Raw genomic sequence first — 21,468 nt, 5'->3', positions numbered from 1 at the left:
ATGCAGGAGACTCAGGTTCTATCCCCAGGATGTGAAGATCCACTGGAGAAGGGAATGGTTACCCACTCCAGTATTCTTGCCTAGAGAATCCTATGGACAGAGGAGCCTGGTGGGTTATAGTCCTGAGGATCACAAAGAGACAGACACGACTGAGGAACTAAAATTTTCACTTTCATGAAGGAGAACAATATAGAGGTTCCTTAGAAAACTAAAAATATGCTCTAAAAATAGAGCTACCATAAGATCGAGAAATCCCACTAATAAAGTAAAATGACATTATCTTATCTCTGTATACCCAGAGCTCAGAACAATAACTATCACCCAATAGGTGCCTGTAGGGAAAGAGGAAATTAGCCACGGTGGCATTGTCAGGCCCTCTTGCCCCATGGCTTCTCGCTCTTGCCCCACATTTTGTAAATAGTGACTATGTAAAAGCTGAGATCACTTACAGCACTGCACATGCGCATCAGGAGGTACTCACTTGGTCACGGGTGGCTGTGCATGGTACGGCTGTATGAGCTTCACCATAAAAGCCCTGACTGCTGCCACATTGAGACTACATTGGAGTGACACCATGGTTATGTTATAAGAAGTTATGCTATGGTTCCATTATGGCTACATTATGGTTAGGTTATGTCTGCTGCTACAGGTGCTGTGTCAGCCAGGAGAGAGGCTGTGTTATGACTGCCATGCCTAACAAGAGAGAATAAATGTGTCTACAGTTCCTATGGCTCCTGGAGTCTCCTTTCAGCCTCTTAGCTCACACCTTCCCTATCCTGGATTCAGCGAACAGTACTAACAGTGTGAATAACAAGACGATTGGCATCACAAACAGGATCATTAAAGATACAGTGCCCAATAAAGTTTAATTCAGTTTGACTTAAGAAGCACTTACTGAGTCCTTCATATATGTCAACACCATGGTAGCCAGTGAGTAACAGACCAAGGATAAGGCAGAGTGTCTGTGCCTTGGGAGGTTACAACCTGGTTACAGCCACAAAGACCCTTACGTGCTCAGAGAGAGGCAGACACAGCTGTCCTGAGATGGGACACTTTGAGCAATCTGCAGGTAAAAGAAATTTATAAATCTCATTACACCAACATGAATGAAGCTGGTAGGGTGGAAAGCAGGCATCTGCCGTCTCATGCATGAGAAAATAGAATGTCATTGGATGCTTGAAACAAAATAACATAGCTCAGAGAAGTAGGTACACATCCAATTATGTCATCCTGCATGCTTAAAACACTTCAGTGGCTCCTAACAGCTTTAAAGGTAGAGCAACAACTCCTCACCTTAGACAACGTGCCCCTGTGACTAATACCCCGTCCCAGGAACACGAAGCTTCAGTTTGTCACAATCAAGTGTGAGGGCTGCCTCAAATAATTCATTACCTATAAAGTTCTAAAGCTTCAGAGGCTTTGACTTTGTATAAATTAGAGTGATTTCAAGGTGATCCTTGTTCTCATGTAATTCTCCCTTGAAGTCACATACTGTTTCTAAAGCTGGGGGGCCAATGGGAAGATGAAAGCTTGTACCCTACATACTAAGCATGACATATACCTTATTTCTATTGGCTTAAACTGATAACACACCACGGTGTGTGTCACACACATGAAAATATGCACAGCAACCTCTAAAATAACTCACCTAATCTGCACTTCTTGAAATCCATACCCTCCCCATGAGTATAGGCTGGAATTAAAGATTTGCTTCTAACCAAATATGATGTCATTTTCAAGACCAGATTGTAAAAAAACAAGAAGTTTCCATCTTGGGTGCTTCTGAAGTACAAGGTTTCAGAGATGCCAACTGCTAGGTCCTGAAGAAGCCCTTTGAAGGGATCCACAGGATGAGTCTGGGAGCTTCTGAGGCATGCTGTGTACATGAGATCCAAAGATCTCTAGAGTTAAACACCTGTGTGACAACAGACCCTTAAGACTGAACCAGAACTACTCAGCCAAGTAGCTCAAGTACCCAGAGAAAATGGATCCTTTTAATCTGATAATGTCCACTGCCTCCAGTTTTGCAACAATTCATTGTGCAGCAATATATAGCTAATAAAGCTTCAAAGCATTAATTATCTCATGTGGTTATAGGTATAAAATGAGTCTATGTCATATAATTGTAGTAAGGATTCAGAGATAATCCATATACAACACTTAGCATAGTACGACACATAGGAAGAACTTGATGAATATAAACTATCATTATTAAGTTATTTCATGCTGTTTCCTCTTCTTTTTTTGGTCAATTTTCTGCTTATTGATTTTTTTTCCCACTTTTTGTAATGAATCAATTAGGGCCTACCAAGAAAAACCAATAGGCCCTACCTCCCTTCTGTGCAGAGGCTATGACATTTATTTCTTAGTTTATTCTTTGGGTATTAAATATTTTATCTCTCAATTGCATGTCCATATTACTACTTATAATATATTTATAGGTTATCTATTTGTTTATCAATGGGAAAGATGAGAACTTATCTTTTTCATCATGTCTTTCCACATGCAAAGAATTTTCTGTTTCCCTATACTTCCAATATAGGAGGATTGCAATTTTAGCTAGATCAGTAATCATTGTTTATGGTAAAACAACAATATGCATGATATTCACAAATAGCAAGCATAATAGTGTGGTTGTGTTTCCTGAACAAAATTTTCTTTTCCTTGAAATTAATGATTGTCTCATTATCTCTGTCATAGGCCTTATTTTTATCTACACATATATCACAAATTTAACTCCAAACTTACTAACAACTCTCCAAAATATTTTCCAAAATATTCAGGTAATAACTACTTTAAACAGATACCTTGGAGAAAGAAAAGGGGAGAGTAGACAGTCAAAAAGCTAGGCTTTTATGAATATATCATATTTTAAAATTTGAAATGATATATTTTAAATAACCAAAAATCAAAATTAAACATATTATTAGAAAATTTATGACATGCAATTCCTAAATATTGAAAGGAAATTAAAATAATTTATAAATTATTTCAAGTGATATTTAAATTCAGTGTTTTCTTTTTTACTTTTTATGACCCAAAAAAGTCATATACACACTAAGAGCACAGGGAGTAAAAACAAAATAAACTTGATATCACAATCAGTTTCAATAATAATCAGTATTTGGTAATCTTGTCTTGTCTCTATTGCTAGATAACAAACCACTACAGAACTGTCTTAAGACAATAATCATTTCATGATTCTGTCCTTGATAATTGAGGCTGGGGAGTACTTGGCCAAGCTTGGATGGTCTTTATAGGGCTGCCCAATTATCTGAAGTCAGTGCAGAGTCAGAGGAACTTGTTGATCACAAGCTGGGGTACTCTCGCGCTAACATCTCTCGAAAGTCAGCAGGCACATTTCTGTGGTAAAGACTCTAAGAACAACAAGAGAGCAAGTGTTTGTCAGGCCCCTGATTGAATGATGTTTGCCAAAAAAGCGAGTCACTTAGCCAATACAATCCAAACAAAGGATCCAGGACCTGAACAGAAATGGAGCTACAGGACAGACATGCACTGTGTCACTGACCTCATAGAGCAGGTCACATTGCAGTGTGATATGAATGTAAAAGAAACATCTTACTAATAAGGCACCAAGGATTAGGGTTCATTTCCAACCTTAGGTACCCTGCAATTCCTAATGCACGGTCTCCTTAAACTTTGGTTCAGTTACTGGGAGGCCCGGTAACAAACATTTCTATTTATGGATACTGTAAATGAGTTCAAAAATATAAGGTCAAAGACATACCAGCTGGTAAGCAGTTGTTATATCATTCCTTAATTTATTAGTGGAAACACTTGACACAAATAAATTATCAGCCATCAGCTAGTTGGTTTCTCTAAACTACAAGATTGCATGGGAAAAACAAGATAAATACTTGATGTTATCCCTTTAATTCAGAAGTTTCAAAATACCAAAGTGGTTCCTAGTATCCTCCAAAAATGACCAGTTAGAATATTTTTAGTTTTATTGTGAACTCATGGATTTAAACATGCTTGAAGTTAAAACAATAATATAACTACTAGTAAACAGTAGAGTTTTTCTAATGTTTCTGACCATAAAGAATCTGCGTGCAATTCAAGAAACCTGGGTTCAATCCCTGGGTTGAGAAGATCCCCTGAGAAGGGAATGGCTACCCACTCCAACATTCTTGCCTGGAAAATTCCAAGGACAGAAGACCCTGGTGGACTACAGTCTATGGTGTTGCAAAGGGTCTGACATGACTAAGCGACTATCACTTTCACTATCAAACATAGGGTATAACTATCATAAAAAATTAAACATAATAAAAATCTTAATATATATTAACTAGCCTTATCATTAATTAATACTGCTAAGGATTTATTAAACTGTTATATATATCAAGAAAAAGCTAATAACTAATTATGTTACTGACAACAGACTAGATTTTTTTAATGTAAAAGAGGAAATAAAAAATTGCAAAAAATACATAAAATTCTGCAGTGGCAATTTGAGTTGGTAATATCACTATAAACTCATAACTGTTTAACAATATATTTTCACTTTTGTGAAAATATAAGTGAAACTACTAGAAACAATCTAGTGACTGTGGTCTCTAAATACAGTTTTTCACTAAAAGGAAGAAGGGTTTTATAGAGTCCTTGTTTGTATCAGGATGAAATTAGAATGCCTTGCATTTCCTGAAAATAAGCAAGAAAGCTATCAAAAGTTGGAGTTATGTCAAATATGGCACAGGGGGGAAACAATGTGATGAAATAATTTGAGAATCAAAAAGAATAATCACTGTTTGTATATATTTAAATATACAAAATATATTAGCTCACTGTTTATCTATTTACCTACTATCTATCTGTCTACTGATACTTATATCCATTAGTTAATCTCTGGGGGTTGCTAAAGAATAGAATCATAATCTGAAAACTAAAAAGAATATAGATAATATCCTGTCTTTCCTGTATGTACTGTATTTGATGGTCATCTAACAGTACATGAAAAATGTCATTAGTGAATAACCAAATCCAGAAAGTAAAAAAGCAATAATAGAACTTGAAAACCATCCTTTATAATAACCAATGAAATAAAGAATTAGAAAACGATCATCAAAAATTGCTAAATTATTAGATGAAAAGTTGATGGGATCTTTTCAGCAGATGCTTTAAATTAATAATGCCCAAACTCATCACTGATCAACCTCAACATCCCCAAAGTGATTATTTAGATACCTGTGAAGGTGAGGCAATAAGAAATACACAGGTGGAAATTCAGAAAACAGGGGATATATGTATACATAGGTGATGGACTTTGCTGTACAGCAGAAACTAACAAAATAGAGTAAAGCAACAATGCTCCAGTTTAAAAAAAAATGCACAGTACTACCTAAGATAGCAAGAATCAAGATTGCCAGGAAAAATATCAACAAGCTCAGATAGTGAATGATACCACTCTAATGGCAGAAAGCAAAGAGGAACTAAAGAGTCTCTCACTGAGGATGAAGGAGAAAAGTGAAAAAGCTGGCTTAAAATTCAATATCAAAAAACCTAAGACCATGGCATCTGGTCCCATCTCTTCATGGCAAATAGAAGGGCAAAAGGTAGAAGTAGTGACATATTTCCTTTTCTTGGGCTCTAAGATCACTGCACATTTCATGGTGACTGTAGCCATGAAATTAGATGATTGATTCTTGGCAAGAAAGCTATGACAAACCTAGACAGTGTGTTAAAAAAGCAAAACCATCACTTTGCTGACAAATGTCCCTATAGTCAAAGCTATGGTCTTTCCAGTAGTCATCTACATATGTGAGAGTTGAGCTGTAAAGAAGGCTGAGAGCCAAAGAACTGATGCTTTCAAATTGTGGTGCTGGAGAAGATTCTTGAGAGTCCCTTGGACTGCAAGGAGATCAAATCAGCCAGTCTTAAAGGAAATAAACCCTGAATTCTCATTAAAAAGACTAAGGCTGAAGCTGAAGCTCCAATACTTTGGCAACCAGATGCAAAGAGCAGTCTCATTGGAAAAGACCCTGATGCTGGGAAAGACTAAAGGCAGAATAAGAAGAGGGTGACAGGATGAGATGGTTGGATGGCATCACAGTTTCAGTGGCCACGAATTTGGGCAAACTCTGGGAAATGCTGAGGGACAGGTAGGCTGGTGTCCTGCAGTCCATGGGGTCACAAAGAGTCAAACAGGAGACCTGGCAACAGAACAACAACAATCTCAGATACATTCTTGCCCAAAATCTGAAGCTAAATCTAATCAGGTCCTGAGATTTTAACACTAATTTACAGTAGAAAGAAAAGAAAGTGAAGTTACTCAGTCATGTCTGACTCTTTGCAACCCCTTGGACTGTAGCCTACCAGGCTCCTCCATCCATGGGATTTCCCAGGCAAGAATACTGGAATGGGTTACCCTTTCCTTCTCCAGGGGATCTTTTCAACCCAAGGATCAAACCCGGGTCTCTCACCTTGGAGGCAAACACTCTACCATCTGAGCCACCAGGGAATTTACAGTATGAGACAAAGAAATCTATAGTAAAAGATAAAGATCCTATTGTATCCAAAGGATACAAACAGCTAAATCCAGAATCTAGGAAAATATGACTCATTTTCTTCAACAAATAAATAGTAAAAGCAGAATAGGGATGCAGGAGAAACATCAGTCCAACACTATCTGCAGACATGGTTAGGATCCTGATTCCAAAAAAGCAAAGAAAAAAATTAAGAGAACCAGAAATATTTAAATTTGATTTGCTATCTTGAAGTATTTTTTTGATGTAGAAGCATGTTTATGTTTTAAATTTTAATTGGATGATAACTACTTTACAATGTTGCACTGATGTCTGCTATACAACTACATAAATCAGCTATATGTATACATATATCCTCTCTCTCTTGAACTACCCTCCCATGAACCCCCATTCCAACCCTCACAGTTGTCCAAGAGTGCAGAGTTGAGCCCCCTGTGCTATACAGCAGTCTTCTACCAGCTATCATAGCCAACCAAAATTTAAAACAGTTCTTAAGTTATCTTGAAATGCTTTTTTTTTTAATTTCATGGCTGCAGTCACCATTTGCAGTGATTTTGGAGCCACAAAAATAAAGTCTGTCACCGTTTCCATTGTTTCCCCATCTAATTGCCATGAAGTGATGGGACTGGATGCTATGATCTTTGTTTTTTGAATGTTGAGTTTTAATCCAGTTTTTTCACTCTTCTCTTTCACTTTCATCAAGAAGCTCTTTAGTTCTTTGCTTTCTGCTATAAGGGTGGTGTCATCTGCATATCTGAGGTTATTGATATTTCTCCCAGCAATCTTGATTCCAGCTTGTGCTTCATCCAGTCTGGCATTTTGCAGGATGTACTCTGCATATAAATTAAATAAGCAGGTTGACAATATACAGCCTTGGCATATTCCTTTCCCAATTTGGAACCAATCTGTTGTTCCATGTCCAGTTCTAACTGTTGCTTCTTAACTTGAATACAGATTTCTCAGGAGGCAGGTCAGGTGGTCTGGTATTCCTATCTCTTGATGAATTTTCCACATTTTGTTGTGATCCATACAGTCAAAGGCTTCAGCGTATTCAATAAAGCAGAAGTTGATGTTTTTCTGGAACTCTCTTGCTTTATCAATGATCCAATGGATGTTGGCAATTTGATGTCTGGTTCCTCTGACTTTTCTAAATCCAGCTTGAACATCTAGAAGTTCATGGTTCATGTACTGTTGAAGCCTGACATAGAGAATTTTGAGCATTACTTTGCTAGAGTGTGTGATGAGTGCAATTGTGCAGTAGTTTGAACATTCTTTGGCATTGCCTTTCTTTAGAATTGAAATGAAAGCTGAAAAGTTCCATCTAGTCAAAGTTATGGTTTTTCCAGTAGTCAGGTATGGATTCACGAGAGAGTTAGACTATAAAGAAAGCTGAGCACTGAAGAATTGATGCTTTTGAACTGTGGTGTTGGAGAAGACTCTTGAGACTCCCTTGGACTGCAAGGAGATCAAACCAGTCAATCCTAAAGGAAATAAGTCCTAAATATTCATTGGAAGGACTGATGCCAAAGCTGAAACTCCAGCGCTTTGGCCACCTGATGTACAGACCTGACTCAATGGAAAAGTCCCTGATCCTGGGAAAGACTGAGGGCAGGAGGAGAAGGGGACAATAGAGGATGAGATGGTTAGATGGCATCACTTACTCCATAGACATGAGTTTGAGCAGACTCTGGGAGTTGGTGATAGACAGGAAAGCCTGGTGTGCCACAGTCCATGGGGTCTCAAAGAGTCGGACATGACTGAGCAACTGAACTAAACTGAACTGAAGTATTTTTAATTTTGGCTATGATGAGGGGTAGTGTTGTTATGTTTTAAAAGTAAGAATTTAATCTTTGTTAGAGATAGATGCTTAGGGATTTGTAATAAAATGATTATGTCCAGAGTGTTTTTAAAATGCTCCAACAAAAAAATAAGGAGCTAATAGAAACCAATTTGACACTGTAAAAATAAATGTTGAAACAGAGGGGAGGGTACATGGGGGACAACTATATTATTTTACCTTTTTGTATATGTTAGAAAATATGTCATAATAATTAAATATTTGAGCATTTCAGATATTCTGTGGATTTCAACCTTGAAAAATTATCTTCTGGATCTTTCTGATTTGTAGCAATTTGGCCTAGTATGCTTTCCACCTGGTATATAGCTGTTTCTTCTGGTCATCCCCCAACTCTTGCAATAGGCATTCCCTCTTGAAACTAACTTTTTATCTCAGCATAATTCCTTTGAAATCTGCTTGAGTTATTTCATAAGCCCACAGTTTATTTATGCTTAATTTGTGAGTAGTGTTCCATGGTATAGATATCACAGTTTGTTAAACGATTAACCCATTGAAAGACATTTTCAACCTATTGAAAAAAATTTAGGTTATTTCCAGGTTTTGGTTAGTTTACTTGCAGCATTTTTTTTAAATTCCCTAGTCTTTCTCTGCACTCTCAGCACCTCTGAGTATTTTTTTTTTAATAGCAAGTAATTCTTGATATATTTCTAAAATCTCTGAAAGTATTGACTATGTCTTTTTTTTTTTCCTTCTCTCTGTGTACATTATTTCCTCCAAGGTAGCAGTGCGTGTGTATGTGTGTGTGCATTCACGTGCTTAGTTGGTATCCTTGTTTTGTGTTTCTTTTTGGTCTCTGTTTTATCAGTTATGCTAGACTTTTTCTGGAATGCCAGGTAATCTTTTGTAGACCACTTGTATTTAACAGTGGTCTCCAATATACTGATTGTTAGTACTAAGCAAATGTTTGTGGTTTGCTTTCCATGGACTTTATTGTAGGGTTAACTGGCTGGACAACTTAGTAAGAAATCATGTTAATGTCTTTAAGGCTTCTCTCTTGGCATTGCTGGAGTCCACCATTTAAAGGAATATTTTACATTAGATTTGGAATGTAGAAATGACACTGCAAACACATTCATTTTATGTTTGGGAGTTCAACGTAGGGCATGAGGTGCTACTGCAGATAATACACATTGTCACTTAATCTGCTGACTTTAGTTGTAAATATGTGGCAGCCAAGCCAGCTATTACTCCAGATAGGCTAGCTCCTCCTTTAGCTTCCTTAACTTCTGGCCAGGTGCACTTTAGATCTTTTATGATCACATTGTTATTAAAGTTGAAGGTTAAGAGGTAGTAAGAGACAAGATGTTTCTATCATCAGCTGCTGACAGGACCATTAAAAAATCAATTATGTGAAGTATTAGAAGGAGATGAAGGTAAATACACATGTTTAATCCACCAACTCTTCCAGGAAGCACAAATATGACACTTGCTGATTGAATTGTTCTTTCTCTACCACTTGCCAGTGCATTGTGTAACAAATACTCTATACACATTTACTGTATGACTACTAATTTTCAGTAACTCTGGCCTTTGAGAAAACTAAACAAGAGTTATGGTTATGATCTGAAGGAATTCAGGGTCTAAAACTCATCAAAATTAGTCCTGATTCAGATGGAAAATTTTAATAGATACTTTTAAAAGGCCAATACTTAAAAAATAAAGAGAAAAATCATTTAAAGAGCTTCCTAAGGAAAAATACAGCAGGATCCAATGTTTCCTCAAGAGAATCCTTTAAAGAGCAGATAATTCTAATCCTTACAAATAACTGTGAAAAGAAGAAAAGCGAAAAGCAAAGGAGAAAAGGAAAGACATAAGCATCTGAATGCAGAGTTCCAAAGAATAGCAAGAAGAGATAAGAAAGCCTTCTTCAGCCATCAATGCAAAGAAATAGAGGAAAACAACAGAATGGGAAAGACTAGAGATCTCTTCAAGAAAGTTAGAGATACCAAGGGAACATTTCATGCAAAGATGGGCTTGATAAAGCACAGAAATAGTATGGACCTAACAGAGGCAGAAGATATTAAGAAGAGATGGCAATAATGCACAGAAGAACTGTACAAAAAAGATCTTCACAACCCAGATAATCACGATGGTGTGATCACTCACCTAGAGCCAGACATCCTGGAATGTGAAGTCAAGTGGGCCTTAAAAGCATCACTACGAACAAAGCTAGTGGAGGTGATGGAATTCCAGTTGAGCTACTTCAAATTCTGAAAGATGATGCTGTGAAAGTGCTGCACTCAATATGCCAGAAAATTTGGAAAACTCAGCAGTGGCCACAGGACTGGAAAAGGTCAGTTTTCATTCCAATCCCAAAGAAAGGCAATGCCAAAGAATTCTCAAACTACCGCACAATTGCCCTCATCTCACACGCTAGTAAAGTAATGCTCAAAATTCTCCAAGCCAGGCTTCAGCAATATGTGAACCGTGAACTTCCTGATGTTCAACCTGGTTTTAGAAAAGGAAGAGGAACCAGAGATCAAATTGCCAACATCTGCTGGATCATGCATAAAGCAAGAGACTTCCAGAAAAAACATCTATTTCTGCTTTATTGACTATGCCAAAGCCTTTGACGGTGTGGATCACAATAAACTGTGGAAAATTCTGAAAGAGATGGGAATACCAGACCACCTGATCTGCCTCTTGAGAAATCTGTATGCAGGTCAGGAAGCAACAGTTAGAACTGGACATGGAACAACAGACTGGTTCCAAATAGGAAAAGGAGTACGTCAAGGCTGTATATTGGCACCCTGCTTATTTAACTTCTATGCAGAGTACATCATGAGAAACACTGGGCTGGAAGAAACACAAACTGGAATCAAGATTGCCGGAAGAAATATCAATAACCTCAGATATGCAGATGACACCACCCTTATGGCAGAAAGTGAAGAAGAACTAAAAAGCCTCTTGATTAAAGTGAAAGAGGAGAGTGAAAAAGTTGCCTTAAAGCTCAACATTCAGAAAACGAAGATCATGGCATCTGTTCCCATTACTTCGTGGGAAATAGATGGGGAAACAGTGGAAACAGTGTCAGACTTTATTTTTCTGGGCTCCAAAATCACTGCAGATGGTGACTGCAGCCATGAAATTAAAAGACGCTTACTCCTTGGAAGAAAAGTTATGACCAACCTAGATAGCATATTCAAAAGCAGAGACATTACTTTGCCAACAAAGGTTCATCTAGTCAAGGCTATGGTTTTTCCTGTGGTCATGTATGGATGTGAGAGTTGGACTGTGAAGAAAGCTGAGCGCCAAAGAATTGATGATTTTGAACTGTGGTGTTGGAGAAGACTCTTGAGAGTCCCTTGGACTGCAAGGAGATCCAACCAGTCCATTTTGAAGGAGATCAGCCCTGGGATTTCTTTGGAAGGAATGATGGTAAAGCTGAAACTCCAGTACTTTGGCCACCTCATGCGAAGAGTTGGCTCATTGGAAAAGACTCTGATGCTGGGAGGGAAGGGGATGACAGAGGATGAGATGGCTGGATGGCATCACTGACTCAATGGACGTGAGTCTGGGTGAACTCCGGGAGTTGGTGATGGACAGGGAGGCCTGGAGTGCTGTGAATCATGGGGTCACAAAGAGTCAGACACAACTGAGCAACTGAACTGAATTAACTGAACTGAACTTATACTCTCCAAAAATCTTCCAAATGTGTTATATGAAATAAGCATAAAGGTGATTCTAAAACTTGACAAAGATCACACCAAAAGAAAAGAATTTCAGACTCAGTTATAAATATAGATTTAAAAATTTCAAAAATAGCAGCAAATGAAGCTCAATACAATATTTAGAAAAAAAATAAAAACCAAATGGGGACTTAGTTCAAAAATGCAAGTAGGTTCAATGTTAGTAAATTTATTAGCATAGATAAAGAAATAGGTTTATCACAATAGGAAGAAAAAGGATATTATCTCTCCACTCATTTAAAAGATAACTAGTGGATAAATGTCTATTTAGTTCTTTGGCCCATTTTTTGATTGGGTCATTTATTTTTCTGGAGTTGAGCTGTAGGAGTTGCTTGTATATTTTTGTGATTAGTTGTTTGTCAGTTGCTTCATTTGCTATTATCTTCTCCCATTCTGAAGGCTGTTTTTTCACTTTGCTAATAGTTTCCTTTGATGTACAGAAGCTTTTAAGTTTAATTAGGTCCCATTTGTTTATTTTTGCTTTTATTTCCAATATTCTGGGAGGTGGGTCATAGAGGATCCTGCTGTGATGTATGTCAGAGAGTGTTTTGCCTATGTTCTCCTCTAGGAGTTTTATAGTTTCTGGTCTTATGTTTAGATCTTTAATCCATTTTGAGTTTGTTTTTGTGTATGGTGTTAGAAAGTGTTCTAGTTTCATTCTTTTACAAGTGGTTGACCAGAGTTCCCAGCACCACTTGTTAAAGAGATTGTCTTTAATCCATTGTATATTCTTGCCTCCTTTGTCAAAGATAAGGTGTCCATATGTGCGTGGATTTATCTCTGGGCTTTCTATTTTGTTCCATTGATCTATATTTCTGTCTTTGTGCCAGTACCATACTGTCTTGATAACTGTGGCTTTGTAGTAGAGCCTGAAGTCAGGTAGATTGATTCCTCCAGTTCCATTCTTCTTTCTCAAGACCGCTTTGGCTATTCGAGGTTTTTTGTATTTCCATACAGATTGTGAAATTATTTGTTCTAGCTCTGTGAAGAATACTGTTGGTAGCTTGATGGGGATTGCATTGAATCTATAAATTGCTTTGGGTAGTATACTCATTTTCACTATATTGATTCTTCCAATCCATGAACATGGTATATTTCTCCATCTGTTAGTGTCCTCTTTGATTTCTTTCACCAGTGTTTTATAGTTTTCTATATATAGGTCTTTAGTTTCTTTAGGTAGATATATTCCTAAGTTTTTAGTCTTTCTGTGGCAATGGTGAATGGAATTGTTTCCTTAATTTCTCTTTCTGTTTTCTCATTATTCGTGTATAGGAATGCAAGGGATTTCTGTGTGTTGATTTTATATCCTGCAACTTTACTATAGTCATTGATTAGTTGTAGAAATTTTCTGGTGGAGTCTTTAGGTTTTTCTATGTAGAGGATCATGTCATCTGCAAAGAGTGAGAGTTTTACTTCTTCTTTTCCAATTTGGATTCCCTTTATTTCTTTTTCTGCTCTGATTGCTGTGGCCAAAACTTCCAAAACTATGTTGAATAGTAATGGTGAAAGTGGGGACCCTTGTCTTGTTCCTGACTTTAGAGGAAATGCTTTCAATTTTTCACCATTGAGGATAATGTTTGCTGTGAGTTTGTCATATAGACATTTCTCCAAAGAAGACATACAGATGGCTAACAAACACATGAAAAGATGCTCAACATCACTCATTATCAGAGAAATGCAAATCAAAACCACTATGAGGTACCATTTCACACCAGTCAGAATGGCTGCGATCCAAAAGTCTACAAGTAATAAATACTGGAGAGGGTGTGGAGAAAAGGGAACTCTCTTACACTGTTGGTGGGAATGCAAACTAGTACAGCCACTATGGAGAACAGTCTGGAGATTCCTTAAAAACCTGGAAATAGGACTGCCTTATGATCCAGCAATCCCACTGCTGGGCATACACACTGAGGAAACCAGAAGGGAAAGAGACACGTGTACCCCAATGTTCATCGCAGCACTGTTTATAATAGCCAGGACATGGAAGCAACCTAGATGTCCATCAGCAGATGAATGGATAAGAAAGCTATGGTACATATACACAATGGAGTATTACTCAGCCATCAAAAAGAATACATTTGAATCAGTTCTAATGAGGTGGATGAAACTGGAACCTATTATACAGAGTGAAGTAAGCCAGAAAGAAAAACACCAATACAGTATACTAATGCATATATATGGAATTTAGAAAGATGGTGACAATAACCCTGTGTACGAGACAGCAAAAGAGACACTGATGTACAGAACAGTCTTATGGACTCTGTGGGAGAGGGAGAGGGTGGGAAGATTTGGGAGAATGGCATTGAAACATGTAAAATATCATGTATGAAACGAGTTGCCAGTCCAGGTTCGATGCACGATACTGGATGCTTGGGGCTAGTGCACTGGGACGACCCAGAGGGATGGAAAGGGGAGGGAGGAGGGAGGAGGGTTCAGGATGGGGAACACATGTATACCTGTGGTGGATTCATTTTGATATTTGACAAAACTAATACAATTTTGTAAAGTTTAAAAATAAAATTAAATTAAAATTAATAAAAAATAAAAAAAAATAAAAGATAGCTAGTGTAAAAACACTTGCTTGAATATCCCACTCAGGTCAAAAAAAGAACAAAAGCAAGCATATTTTAGATTGTGTTAGAGTTTCAGCCTTAGACATTAAATAAGAAAAAACAACTGGAGGCATACAAACTAGAAAGGAAGAAATAATACTCTTTGTGGATTATCAGATTACATATCTAGAAACACTAAAATAATCAATGTAAAATTAGTACAAACAAAAGTTGTAAGCCATAAAATTAACATATGAAAATCAAAAACTTCATCTATTCAGGCAACCTTAGTTTAAAAATAGAGGACACTCCTTTATGACACTGAAGGGAAGGAAGGAAAAAAAGAATGAAGGAAGAAATAAAGAAGACAGAAAAGAAGGAAAGAGAAGGCAAGAAGAAAGGAAAACGGGCAAGAAGGAAGGAAGAAAGTCAGAAAGTTAGGAAAGGAGAAACGAAGATCTCCAAGTGTAAATTTTATGAGAAACATCTAACAGCAAAATAAGGAAACTATAGCACATGCCTAAAAACACAAATACACTTGAACATCCTCTTAAGATAAAATTTCTCTCATAATTAATGTGTATATTTAACACAAGTTTAACTAAGAGACCATTAGGTGTTTAGTTTGTGTGCTTGTTTTGTTTATTTGTTCTAGACAAATTGATGATAATGCTCATTTGGTATAAGAAATAAGCAAGTCAATTGAGCAAGGAAAACACTGAAAAAAAGAAGTGGTGAGGTCAGTTCTACTGGCTCTGCATCAAACGTGGATGGATGATGGATGAATGCATTGAACAAGAGAACAATGGCTAGAATAGAATATCCAAAAGACATCCAGGTGCACAGGGAAATTTAGTATATGATAAGGGAAGACATGACTGAAGCCATGAAATTAAAAGACACTTGCTCCTTGAAAGAAAAGCTATGACCAACCTAGACAGCATATTAAAAAGCAAAGACATTACTTTGCCCACAAAGGTCCATCTAGTCAAAGCTATGGTTTTTCCAGTAGTCAAGTATGGATGTGAGAGTTGAACAATAAAGAAATCTGAGAGTCGAAGAATTTATGCTTTTGAACTGTGGTATTGGAGAAGACACTTGAGAGTCCGTTGGACTGCAAGATCAAACCAGTCCATCCTAAAGGAAATCAGTCCTAAATATTGATTGAAAAGACTTATGCTGAAACTGAAACTCCAATACTTCGGCAATCTGATGTGAAGAACTGACTACTGGAAAACCCTAACTCTGGGAAAGATTGAAGGCAAGAAGAGAAGGGAACGACAGAGGATGAGATGGTTGGACAGCATCACTGACTCGACGGACATGAGTCAGGCTCCAGGAGCTGGTGACGGACAGGGAAGCCTGGCGCGCTACAGTCCATGGGGTCACAAAGAGTCGGGCACAATTGAATGACTGAAGTGACTGAAAGGAAGGCAACATAAATCAACAAGGGAAAAATGACTCTTTAATAAGTGTTTCTTAAAAAATTGGGAAGCTGCATAGTAAAAGATAAAACTGGTTCCACTCCTCATACTGCAGACCAGGATAAAATTCCAAACAAAGAATTTAAATATCAAAAAATCAAATATATATGTGTATTAGAGGAAAACAAGAAAGAATTTCTTTACTAACTGGAAATGGCAAAAACTTAACTAACAATAATTCAGAACCCAAAAGCAATAAAAATAATGTGGATGAACTTATTTATATAAAAACATTTTTTAATGAAACAATTTTCAGATAACATAAATAAATTTAAAAGATTGACAAACTGGAAATATAATTTATATTGTAAAGTACTAACATTTCTTATATACTTTAAAAATTAAGATAAAAATGAAAAAGTCAATAATACATGGAAACATATGTTGAAGACAAGAACAGACAGTTCACAAGAAAATAAATGCAGATAAACCTAAAAGCAGGGAAAATATACCTGACATTGCTCACAATAGAATAAATGCTAATCAAAACTTGTCATTTTTCACATATCAAGTTAGCAGTAACCCAAAAGATCAAGAACATATTGCAGTATGTGGGGGAAAACACACTCCAATATATGGGTAAGGGCTATAAAAATTGTGTAAATGCTAAGTGTGAAATTTAGCATTATCTAGCAAAATTACATGGGATTTACACTTTGACCTAGAAACCTCACTTTGGTTCAAGTATCATTGGCCGTGGAACTTCCCTGGTGCTCCAGTGGCTAAGACTCCATGCCCCCAATGAAGGGAAACCTGGATTGATCCTTGGTTGGGGAATTAGATCCCCTGTGGCAAATCTAAGATGTGGCAAAGCCACATATATATAATATATACATACATATATATATATATATATTTTTTTTTTAAGGAAACACTGCTCTTTCCCCACATTTTTTAATGTATTATAGACTGACTGAGGACATCTTAAATTCATATATTGAAGCCCTATCCTTTCAATGTGATAGTATTAGGAATTAGGGCCTCTGGGAGAAGTAATTAGGTCTATGTGATATCATAAGGGTAGAGCCATCACAATATGAATAGTGCCCTTGTAAGAACAAGAAAAGAGACAGGAGAGTTTTCTTTCTCTGACAAGACACAGTGAGCAGAAGGCCATTCACAAGTCAGAGGACAGCTATCAGTAGGAATCAAATAAGTTGGCATCTTGATCCTGGACTTTTCAACTTCCAGAACTGTGAGAAATAAATGTCTGCTATTCAGGTCACCCATTCTATGGCATTTTGCCATAGGAGGCAGAGCTGACTAAGACAAAATGCATTCATAAAGATATTTTTACATCATTTATACCAGCAAAATGAGAGAACCATCTGAAATGTCTCTATACTGGGGACTAAACTGTGGTATATCCATACCATAGAATATAGGTGAGTTTGAAAATGAATGAAGCTTTGCACATAATCCTACAATGTGAGCTCCACAATATATGGTTATGAGAGAAAAGCAAAGTGGAATAAAGCATGTATAAAATGCTAATGTTTGCATAGGAAAGGAGGTAAGAATTTGTCTTTTTGCTTCACAAAATAACCACATTCTATAAAAAAAGGTGATGTATAAGGAGCAAGAGGGAAGTGGGGAGGAATAGAAATAAGACTTGTTTCAATATATTTATTTGGTTGGTTTTAGTGGGGAGTTGGAGAAGCAATGGCACCCCACTCCAGTACTCTTGCCTGGAAAATCCCATGGACGGAGGACCCTGGTGGGCTGCAGTCCATGGGGTCGCTAAGAGTCGGACACAACTGAACAACTTCACTTTCATTTTTCACTTTTATGCACTGGAGAAAGAAATGGCAACCCACTCCAGTGTTCTTGCCTGGAGAATCCCAGGGACGGGGGCTGCCATCTATGGGGTCGCACAGAGTCAGACACGACTGAAAAGACTTAGCAGCAGCAGCAGCAGCAGTGGGGAGTTGTATACATATTTTACATAATTATAAGGTTATTATTTTTTTCTGCAGAGGTAAGAGAGACACTATCATGGCTACCACCTTCAAGCTAAGTTTTAAAAGTTGAGTAGGTGTTTACCGTGTTGAATCAGATAGGTCCTTCTAGGCAGAGAGTAGCTTGGGCACAGTGGCACAACATAGTCACATGTGGATACATGAGATGTGTGTCCTTTGGGACTAAATCCCAGAGTCCTTCCTCCAGAAAATCTCCCTTTATCCAGCCTGAGTTACAAAGTCTTCCTCTCTGACCAGTGGAGCCTCAGCATATATCATTCATTTCTATCCTATTTTTCATTGTGTATGGTAATCCTTGGATTCACCTTTTGGTCTCCCTGATAGATCTTAAGTTCCAAAAGCACAAGAACTTTTCTCTAAATCTGAAAGGTAAACATTTAATGAATATTAGGTGAGTGTTCCCATTGCTTCTAAAGATTGAATTGACCCTAACGTGAGCAATTTTATGGCAGTTTCCTTATTCTCTGCAAAACCCATTCAAGTTAAAAACATAGAGACCTCCATCAACTGCATATGAAATGACCTGATGTGTCTTTTACAAGATCTAAATGGTCATTAGAAGTCATCTATAAGAGAACCATCTCATTTCCTATTGGGAAGAAGATGGAAGCGTGAAAGGAAAAAAAGAAGTTCTTTCAGTATCAAGACTTGTCTCCATTAATACTACTCAGCCATGAAAAAGAATGACATTATAACATTTGCAGCAACACTGGAAAGATCTAGAGCTTATCATACTAAGTGAAACAAGACAAAGAAAGACAAATACCATATGATATCATTTCTATGTGGAACCTAAAATATGACACAAATGAACATATCTACAAAACAAAACAAAAAAAGACTCAGACACAGAGGACAGACTGGCGGTTGTCAAAGGGGAGATAGGTAGCAGTAGATGAGGATTTTAGGATTAGCAGACACACACTATTATATAAACTATTATATAAAGAATGAATAAACAAGGTCCTACTACATATAGCACAGGGAACTCTACTCAATATCCTATAATAAACCACAGTGGAAAAAAATATGAAAAATAATATATATATATAAAAAACTGAATTAATTTGCTGTACTGCAGAAATTAATACATTGTAAATCAGCAAATTTGGAAAACTCAGCAGTGCCCACAGGACTGGAAAAGGTCAGTTTTCATTCCAATCCCAAAGAAAGGCAATGCCAAAGAATGCCCAAACTACCGCACAATTGCACTCATCTCACACGCTAGTAAAGTAATGCTCAAAATTCTCCAAGCCAGGCTTCAGCAATACATGAACCATGAACTTCCTGATGTTCAAGCTGGTTTTAGAAAAGGCAGAGGAACCAGAGATCAAATTGCCAACATCCGCTGGATCATGGAAAAAGCAAGAAAGTTCCAGAAAAACATCTATTTCTGCTTTATTGACTATGCCAAAGCCTTTGACGGTGTGGATCACAATAAACTGTGGAAAATTCTGAAAGAGATGGGAATACCAGACCACCTGACCTGCCTCTTGAGAAACCTGTATGCAGGTCAGGAAGCAACAGTTAGAACTGGACATGGAACAACAGACTGGTTCCAAATAGGAAAAGGAGTACGTAAAGGCTGTATATTGTCACTCTGCTTATTTAACTTCTATGCAGAGTACATCATGAGAAACACTGGGCTGGAAGAAACACAGGCTGGAATCAAGATTGCTGGGAGAAATATCAATAACCTCAGATATGCAGATGATACCACCCTTATGGCAGAAAGTGAAGAGGAACTAAAAAGCCTCCTGATGAAAGTGAAAGTGGAGAGTGAAAAAGCTCAACATTCAGAAAACGAAAATCATGGCATCTGTTCCCATTACTTCATGGGAAATAGATGGGGAAACAGTGGAAACAGTGTCAGACTTTATTTTTGGGGGCTCCAAAATCATTGCAGATGGTGACTGCAGCCATGAAATTAAAAGACGCTTGCTCCTTGGAAGGAAGGTTATGACCAACCTAGATAGCATATTCAAAAACAGAGACATTACTTTGCCAACAAAGATCCATCTAGTCAAGGCTATGGTTTTTCCTGTGATCATGTATGGATGTGAGAGTTGGACTGTGAAGAAGGCTGAGCACCAAAGAATTGATGCTTTTGAACTGTGGTGTTGGAGAAGACCCTTGAGAGTCCCTTGGACTGCCAGGAGATCCAACCAGTCCATTCTGAAGGAGATCAGCCCTGAGATTTCTTTGGAAGGAATGATGTTAAAGCTGAAACTCCAGGACCTTAGCCACCTCATGCAGAGTTGACTTATTGGAAAAGACTCTGATGCTGGGAGGGATTGGGGGCAGGAGGAGAAGGGGACAACAGAGGATGAGATGGCTGGATGGCATCATTGACTCGATGGACGTGAGTCTGGGTGAACTTCAGTAGTTGGTGGTGACAGGGAGGCCTGGTGTGCTGTGATTCACGGGGTCGCAAAGAGTCAGACATGACTGAGTGACTGAACTGAACTGAGCTAAACTGAAATCAATTATACTTTGCAAAATAAATTTTAATAAAAAGATTGTCACCACTAAAAACATCAACTAGTAATGCTCCTGCTACAATTAAAGGTCTAATATAACAGATACAACCAAAGGTACGTATTCTTTGATGAAAAGGACAATGATAGACCTATTAAGACTCTTTAGAATAGATTTTTATATTAATATAAACAGATGTATTATGTAGCTAGACAGGGCAGATGGATCTGTGTTTTCATAGTTAAGGAAAATATTCTGAGTCTAGTTGTGGCAGCTAATTTATTACCTAAGGAACAATTTGAAATGTCCTTGTGATGCCCACTTTCATTAAAGATAATGATAGTATTCAGGCAGAAAAATAGTTTTATTTAGACCTCACCTTTTCAAGTACCAAGGTCAGAGCAATACTTTCTCTGCCCCACCATTTACATTCCTATTGTAAAACTGTAGAAATAGACAAGAAATTTACTCGGTACATATTTTTCAGGCCTTAAAAATGTTTCCATGCTATTTTTTCCTCCCTCCCTCTGTCCCCAGCAATCTATTTACCACGATTGCAAATTTAGTTGCAGATCTACATACACAGCCTACAGATATAAATAAGATCAAATTAATTCTAGTAATTAAATAAATGCTTGTAAAGCTTTTTGCATTAACAGCCACTTATTTAATTAAGTTTATCAAACCTCTTGTGCAGTAGATTTGAGGGACTCTATCTTGGCCTGGTTTCAGTGAAGAAAAGAAAAAAAGAATTTGTTAAAACTGATTGCATTGCTGAAATTAGTTCAAAAAATGTGTCAGGGGATTAAATTAGAAAATAGATCTTTTGATGTCCCAGTCTGCACATAGCTCCTACAGCCTGAAAATAGACACACATTCTGTAACATTTTCATTACTTTAAAAAAGGCTACTGAAGATGGAAACA

At 37.3% G+C, this 21,468-nt stretch overlaps 1 protein-coding gene across 2 annotated transcripts in view; it reads right to left on the bottom strand.

The window, feature by feature from the left end:
• Positions 1–21,468, bottom strand: part of CNTNAP5 (contactin associated protein family member 5) — a 1,047,625-nt gene that overhangs the window by 346,645 nt on the left and 679,512 nt on the right. The gene's annotated exons all lie outside the window — the stretch shown is intronic.

This window comes from Bubalus kerabau, chromosome 3 (assembly GCF_029407905.1).
Source record: "Bubalus kerabau isolate K-KA32 ecotype Philippines breed swamp buffalo chromosome 3, PCC_UOA_SB_1v2, whole genome shotgun sequence".
Lineage (NCBI taxonomy): Eukaryota > Metazoa > Chordata > Mammalia > Artiodactyla > Bovidae > Bubalus > Bubalus kerabau.
This window is presented reverse-complemented; position numbering and strand designations above follow the sequence as displayed.